This window comes from Pygoscelis adeliae, unplaced genomic scaffold, assembly GCF_000699105.1.
Source record: "Pygoscelis adeliae isolate BGI_AS28 unplaced genomic scaffold, ASM69910v1 Scaffold42, whole genome shotgun sequence".
Lineage (NCBI taxonomy): Eukaryota > Metazoa > Chordata > Aves > Sphenisciformes > Spheniscidae > Pygoscelis > Pygoscelis adeliae.
The window spans coordinates 1,871,300-1,879,408 of record NW_008824283.1 but is presented as its reverse complement, the minus strand read 5'-3'; positions in this window follow the sequence as shown (position 1 = coordinate 1,879,408).

Here is an 8,109-nt window from a genome sequence, read left to right as displayed (position 1 = left end):
GCGAGGTGGTGCTTGCCAGTCCCAGTAGCTCTGCCCTTCCCGGGGGAGGTCAAAGGCACTGTCACACCCTGCCATCTGCAAGCCTGCAGAAGCAGTGGGATTTGCATGCTGAAGGTCTGCATCCCAAACCTACCTCGATAGATGCTTTGGGAATCTCCCAGCAGCCAAGCAGGCCCCTCAGCCGATTCCCCCTCTTGCAGCGAAGAGCTGGGCGATGCAGTGAGTCCCAGGCAGGGCTGCGCTCCCAACACTGGCTGTGCGTGTCCCCAGACGGCAGACCCCCAGCCTCAATGCACTCAAGCATCTCCACTCTGCCAACAAGGGTGGCCTGGCACCAGCTGCGGTGCCCTGGCATGGGCCCCACTCACACCCCTGGGTGGAAAAGCAGCCGCTTGGCTTGTGCCTCACAGCCATCAGTTGCATGCCAGTGGCTCCCAGACCAGTCTGCAACTTGCAGGAAAACAGCTCAGATTCGCCTCTCTCGGGCACATAGCCCTGATGCTACGAGCACCATCACAAAGAAGGGCACAGTGCCACCTTTTTCCAGTTTATTGGACGGGAATAGCACAGTCTCTGGGCTTAGCAACAGCTCCCCAACACACAGGAGACACATCAGAGAGACCTTCCTCTGCTGTCCCCAGCACAGCCTGATAGCCGTGGGCTACCTGGGGCCATGGGAAAACCTGCCCAGCATATATAAGGCCATATAAGTGCAAAGGCTGAGACAACCGCTTGCACACAGCTGTGTCCAGCCAGTGCTTTCCTTGTGTCCCTCTGGCCAGTGAGCAGCCACCTCACGTGGGCCAGCAGAGAGGATCCCCTCCAGGTTGCTCCAGGTCCCGAGAGATGGGCAAGGCAGGAGGGCTCCCAGTCAGATCCTGCCTGAGCTCACCACCCCAATGTGGGCTGCAGACGTTTAACCGCACCCAGGTCCTGCCTGGCCATACTTAAAGAGGTCTCAGTGCCCCTCAGAGGCTGGCGGCTGTCTACAGGCTACCTGCCATCAATTCTCCTGCATTATTGATAGGGTTAAGGCCATTTAATGTTCTGGCCAGTGCTGGGCAGAGATACTTCCAGTCTGGGAGAAGAGCAGGGGTGAGAGGCCAAGGAGAGAAGCCGTGACTGGATGGGGCAGCAGGAAGGGTGGATCTGGGGACCTCTTTGCAGCAGCTCTTCCAATGGCCAAGAGGAATCAGGCGTCCAAGAGACACTTTTCATCACCTGGGGACCCTCTTCTGCTGGGAAGACCTGGCTGCCAGCTGTGAGTCTGTCCTTGTGGGGCTAATTCCTGGGGTGGGTGGCCATCTTGGCTGGCTGCACGGCAGGGCCAGGCTTCACAGCGGTGGGAGAGCTGAGAAAGCGGTGTTGAGGGTGAGAGGGGGCACAACGGCTCCAGAGGAGGCACTGGTTAGAGGGGTGGTGAGAAGGGCTCCTCTTCTGCAGGTGATGTGGAGAGCAGCCCCTGCTCCATCCCAGGAGAGTCAGGGGTCTGGGACTGGGCTGCCTGGGGATGTGGGACAAGCTGGGAACGTCAGAAGCTCATGACACATCTCCTCGTGTCCCCTTGTGCCCTCCGCTGGGGAGCAGGCGTCCTTGTGCAGGATGGAGTTGCTCTGGGGCAGAGGGCCTGGCACCCCACCCCTCATCCCTGCAACCTTGTTGTAGTGCAGACAGGAGAGACCTGACAGGAGTCAGAGGGAGCTGGGTGGAGTATCCCGAGGGTGTGCAATGGTTTCATGAGCTGTTAGCTCAGATCTTGCAGAGGATGCGGGGTCCGGGCTACCTCTGTGACCTTGGAACAAAGTGTTCTAGAGGCAGAAAGAGGTTTTCCCCGATAGTCCTGTGCCTAAAAACTGCTGTGATGTGTGATGCTGTGGCTGCCCCCAGCCGCAACCGTTGCCAAAGCAGTGGTGGTGCTGGAAGGTGATGTAGCTCTTCCTGCGCCTGGGCAAGGGTGCCAGAGCAAGGCAGGGCACTGGAGCAGTGACTGCTGCGGGCAGGATGGCCAAGGAAGGGATGCAATCATCAAAAGAGCTCGAAAAGGATTTGAGAGGCAGCACCGTGGGGCTGTATGCTTGTGACTGCTATCCCTTGCTGCTCTCCTACACCTTATCATTAAGCTCTCTATAGCGAAACCAGTACCTCTGAGACACCTGCACACGGAGTATTACCGTGGGGCTTTCCCTGATGCCTCCAAACCTTCCTGCAAGCTGAACTGGAAAAAAACCAAGATGTTTGCACAGGGGTGAACTAGAAGGCTCCTTTCAGCAACACAGTGCCAGGCAGGGGCTGCAGCGATTTTTAAACCCTGGAGCTCAGCTGGCTGGCTCTGGTCCTTCCCTCTTCCTTCCCATGCCTTATCTGTGGCCTCCACTTCCCTGGCTCTGTCTCCACGCAGTCTGGAGGCTCCCCTGGGCGGTGACGCTGTGCTGCTGCCTTTGAAGTGGTGGTCACGTTCGGAGAGCCGCAGACAGGAGCAGGGAGGACGCTGGGGGTTCACACCCCAATGCCAAGGAGGAGACCTCAAAGCAGCAGCCCGGGCTGCTCCCTGCACGGCTCCCTCCAGCGCAGGGGCGGCCTCTGTATGTGCTGCAAGGGTAGTCCCAGCCGCCTGACCCACCCGGGCACAGCTGACACACATGGTCTGTTTTCCAAGAGCGCTTACTTCCTCCGCCTCTGGCTGAAAACAATGCGAGAGGAGCAGGCCTCAGCATTTCTGAAAATTAAGCGCTGAGTTCAGCTTAGTTCAGCCCCGGAGCCTGCTTAACGCTTTAGCTGCGGGATGGAGCAAATTTCCCAGCGCAGGCAGCAGCTTTGGATTGCCGTGTGCGGCACAGAACAGAGAAAAGTAAGAAGGGTCTTGGAGGTGGAAGGGAAGTCTTGAGTGAGGGCCATCAGCAAAAAGAAATATCTTAAAGCCAGGCCTATCTGGCTGCATTTCAGTGACTTGCCACGCCGGTTTTGCTGCAAAATGTTTCACTTCCCCTGTGAAGTAAAGTGTCCTGCAGCCATGCATGAACCCCCTCCTTCCCGAGCTGCCCCCTGCTGCCAGCACACCAGGAAAGACACGGTCCCAAGGCCACCCCACCTTGGGCACGCAAAAGCATGCATGGAGGTATGTGGGGGCAGGTCCCTCTCCCCCATGCTCCTGTCCCCCGACCTGAGCAGGCAGGCACTGGTGTGCAGCCTGAAGGGCCCAGGATTCGGGGGGGGCATGGTGCGGGCAGGTGCTTATCACCGCTCTGTGCCCATTTGCAGAGGGTGAAAGCAAAAGCAGAGAGTGCAAGAATGAGGAAATGTCCCCGCTGGCCCTGCTCACTCCTGCCAGCGTGCCTGCAGCTCCCTTGGCTGCAGTCGGTGCTCGGGCTGGGTGGGCTTTCAGAGGAGGAAAGGAAAGCATTGGTCCACCTAATGCCAAAACGGGTCCCCCCACCCATATCAGAGAATCAAAAACATGAAACAGGAGTTTGTTTGACCTGAAACAAAACGTTTCATCTTGTTTGTTTGCTTTTTTCCCCGACTGAAGTCAGGTTTAGGCTGACTTCCTTTTTCTTTCAGGTTCATTTTTAAATAACAAAGTGAAAAGCAAGGAGGCTTCGTTTTGAACCTGCCAAGGAATGGTCAGCTTCTGAGCACTCCCAGAAGGAAACAGGAATATTAGAAAAACTTGATATTAACTCTTTCATTGTTTTCAAAAGAAAAAAAAGAAATCCCTGTATTTTTCTCTGCTAGCCCTGTTTGTGGAGTTTAGCTGGGGTGCACAAATACTGCTGGGTCCACAGATCTCTTGTTCTGTGTGTCTGTATGTGTTTGCAGTTTGTCAGAGAAGAAGGGGTTTTCAGAGCTGAGCGCCTCTGCCGCCTCCCTGGGATGCCGGAACCGCGGTGCAGGTAGAGCCTCTCCCTGGGCTCTGCTGTAGCAGGGCAGTCAGCACGCAGCGAGGGCGGAGAGTCCGGAGCCGCAAGGACGCAGTGCCGGGGCCAGGAGCAGGGGACAGGTGAGTCCGGGAGAGCAGCTCCCGCAAAGCAGCCGCTTGCAACAGGAGGGAGCTGCCGCTGGTGCGGCCACGCTCGGGCTGAGCAGAGCCCCGAGACGCCGTGCCCGTGGGCAGCCTCACTGGATCCTGTTTACTGCAGAGCCGGGGCGACGGTGGTGCCTGGGCGTTCGTGCTTCCCCTTGGGAGCCTGCGGTCTGCTGGCGTGCTGGGCTGTTTATAGCATAACTCTGGGTAACTCATTGACCTCCGCACCGGCGGCTCTGCTGGGAAGCGGAGGTTCCCAAGATGATAAGCCGCTCTTGGAAGAAATTCCTTTCCTCGTGCGAGGGAGTGGCGGCGCTGGGCACGCTCACCCGCCTTGCAAACACGTACACAGCCCTGTGCACACGCACAGGCGTGCACCGTGTCCCGGCACGGGCAGCGTTCCCCTGGGGGACCTGGCTTGGAGAGGTCGGAGCTTCATGGCCAAGAGTTCTCCGGGAGGAAAGTGGTGCCGGGGAGCAGAGCGAGGGGCCCCACGCAGGCGTGTGCAGAGAAGCAGGTCAGTACAGCTGCTTCCACCGCTCTGCTGTTGCAGCTACCGTGCCGGGTCTCTTGCTGGGTGCTGGTCACATGCCTGTGCCCTTCGTCCCCAGCTGAGCAAACACAAGCAGGACGTGGCGGCTGCAGGTGGTTGGAGCCATCCAGTGCGTGGACATGGCTGCATAAATCCAGGTTGGGACAGAGAGTTTGCATTTTTTGGTCCCGGCTGAATTTGAGGCTCAGATCTGGTGGTAATGAGCACACTGAGGAAGGATAGATTTGGTTTGGGTCCTTTGTATCCAAGAACTGGTAGGAGAATGACAGGAGAAATCCCAGCAGACACGCTGGTTTTAAGAAAGTGGATTTGGTCCCAGGGAAGGGACCTGCTGCGTGACAGCCGTGGAGACTGACAGTGTCTGCAGTGGCTACGTCCCCTGGACAAAGGGTGCCCGGGCAGTTGCCCTGCCTCCCATTTCGTGCCCTGGGGAGGGAAGTGTGGCTGGCTGGTGCTCCGCCTGCAGAGGCTGCCTGGCTGGCATGGCTACACCAGGTTTGCAAAGAGAGCAGAGACCCTGGGGAGCACGGCACAGGCGCAGACCCCCAGCCAGCACAGACTGAGACGCCCGGGAAATTGCTTCTGTACTTATTAGGACTGGGCTTTTCCAGGGAGACCAGGCTGAGGGCTTCAGCTGCTACAATGGGGGCTCTCCAGGGGAGATCCAGGGGTGGTAAACAGCAGGGTAGGGAGTGGAACAGGAGGTTTTTGGGTTGCTGGCCAAAAGGAAAATTATGTTTCAGGTCAAACAGGAGGTTGATGCCTTTGCTTGTAGAGGGGTGGGTTTGGTCACTAAGTTATCTAGGTAAATTTAAAAGCAAAAAGAAATTTCAAAACCACAAATGAAGACATCTTTGTTTAGAAAATGCAACAATGTTGTGTTGATTTAAAAAAGAAAAATATTATTTTCACTTGGGTAGAAGAATTTGATGCTAATTGGTGAGCAGGTATTGCTAAAACCAACAGCATTCTGAATGAAGCAAAGCGCTTTGTCTGAAAACACCTGCCCTGTTCGAGCACTGACCGCTTTGACAACACGGGCTCAAAACAGCAACATCTTTCATGTAAAGATGTGCCTGACTTCATCACAGAAACTCGAGCAGTGTGCTTTGAGCACAGGCAGGCAGGCTGAAACCCATGCCTGATCTGAATTCCCCCTCCCGTTCCCGCACCTTCAGAGCATCCCTAGGTCAACTGGGGGAGTTTTCTAAATGCAGACCTTTCCAGGGCCGGTGTTCAACAGGAACAGACAGTGTTCTTGCCACAGGGAGACCAGTGCTGGCCTGTCCCAGCAGCTCACCTTCGTGCAGGTCCCCACGGCTGTGCAGCTTTGCATGGCAAACATCAGCTTGACTTTAGCATGCCAGGAGAGAGCCGCAGCACTTTGCACCCTAACGTCTGGGGCTCAGGAGGGCAGGTGAGCTGCAGCAAAGAGGATGAAGAGGATGGTCCCTTCTCCAGGCAACCCCAACATTTCAACATCTGGTTTCTCCTGATGAGGGCTAGAAATTCCCACTCTTTCAGCCTTCTCCTGGGCAGGCAGGCTGGTGCCTTGCCAGGACTGCACAGGAGCATCGCTTGGTGCAACCCTCCCTGCAAAGCCTTTTGGTTTGACTTCACTTTTGTTAGAAGTTTTCCAGCCAGCTCCATGAACATGGACTCCATCCTGCCACAGCCTGTCCCATAGCTAGCTACTCCTCATGCTTTGCTTTAGGGGTATTGCAGTGGTGCCTGGCAGCCCCCGTCACGGCACGGGAATCTGTCTGGTGAGAAATTACACACTGAAGTAATTACTCACTACTCTGGAGAAGCTCAAGGCCTTGTCATGCATTGGGATGCAGCCTGGGTGTCTGGGAGAGCCAGCAATGCTCCTGGAGCACACCACAGCAAAAAAGTCACTGCTGTGGTGGCACCAGCATTGGCTAGTTGCTGAAGTAAAGGTCCATCCCTAAAAGACCTCCCTACCCGTAACTTCTGTCCCTAGCCCTTTTGGTTTTTATTTTGCAGGGGCTGTGTTGCTCTTGCCCAGAGATACTCTGCAGACATCTGCCACCCATAGTGCAGTAAGACCATACAGCTGGTCCTGAGTCCTGGTCCTGGAGGCTGGGGGAGGTCAGAGCGTGTGAGTGAAGAGGGGATGAGGCTCCATCCTGGGCAGCCCAAGGGATCCCGCACAGCAGCCAAATTGGTCCCTCCTGGGGTTCACATCTGAGATTCAGACAGTTCTGATCTCAGAGATGAGATGAGCTCTGCTAGCCCCACAGGAGCCCACAGTGTCTGTGCTTGCAGAGGACTCATCTGTGGCTTGCCTGGATGTAGCTCTGCTCCGTTGAGGTTGGTGTGGAGCGGGCAGTGCTGCCAGCTGCCCTTGCTGTGAAACGGAGACAGCGCGGCTGTGCTGGCTTGGCCGGGCAGGAAGGTGGTCCAGGAATGGCTGCAGAGCCAGCCCCGGATGGAGGATGATGGACAAGGCCCAGTGGGGCATCCGTGCAGGTGAGGCATGTGCTTGCAGCAGTGTCAGGTACAGGGTTGCCTTTGGAGGTGGGGGAAGATCAGCACTGAAGCTCTCCAGAGGGGCCAGCGGGAAGCTCGAGCGGGCTCCACAGGCCACGGGCCTCCTTGTGCTGCGGCGGGCAGGAGGAATGAGAGGAATGTGCCACGTGGGCCAGGCAACATGCTCCCAAAGGCAAGGGCGAGAGCAGAGCCTGGGGCAATGGTGGGGCCAGCACAGGGCAGCAACACCAGCCGGTGGGATGAGAGCCCTCCAGAGTGCTGCATCCAGCTCTGCAGCCCCCAGCATAAGAAAGACACAGACCTGTTAGAGAGGATCCAGAGGAGGGCCATGAAAATGATTGGAGGGCTGGAACCCCTCTCCTAGGAAGAAAGGCTGAGAAGAGAAGGCTCCGGGGAGACCTTATTGCAGCCTTTCAATACCTAAAGGGGGCTTATAAGAAGGATGGAGAGAGGCTTTTTACTAGGGCCTGTAGTGATAGGATAAGGGGTAATGGTTTTAAATTGAAAGATCGTAGATTTAGATTAGATATAAGGAAGAAATTCTTTACTATGAAGGTGGTGAGACACTGGAACAGGTTGCCCAGAGAAGCTGTGGATGCCCCATCCCTGGAAGTGTTCAAGGTCAGGTTGGACGGCACTTTGAGCAACCTGATCTAATGGAAGATGTTCCTGCCCATAGCAAGGGGATTGGAACAAGGTCTTTAAAGGTCCCTTGGGGGACTTCAACTTACCAGATGTCTGCTGGAAATATAATACAGCAAAGATGAAACAGTCTAGGAGGTTCCTGGAGTGTGTGGAAGATGATAACTTCCTGACACAGCTGGTGAGTGAGCCAACTAGGGAGGGTGCCCCACTGGACCTGTTGTTTGTGAACAGAGAAGGACCTGTGGGTGATGTGATGGCTGGAGGACGTCTTGGGCATAACGATCATGAAATGATAGAGTTTTCGATTCTTGGAGAAATAAGGAGGGGGGTCAGCAGAACTGCTCCCTTGGACTTCTGGAGGGCGGACTTTGGCCTG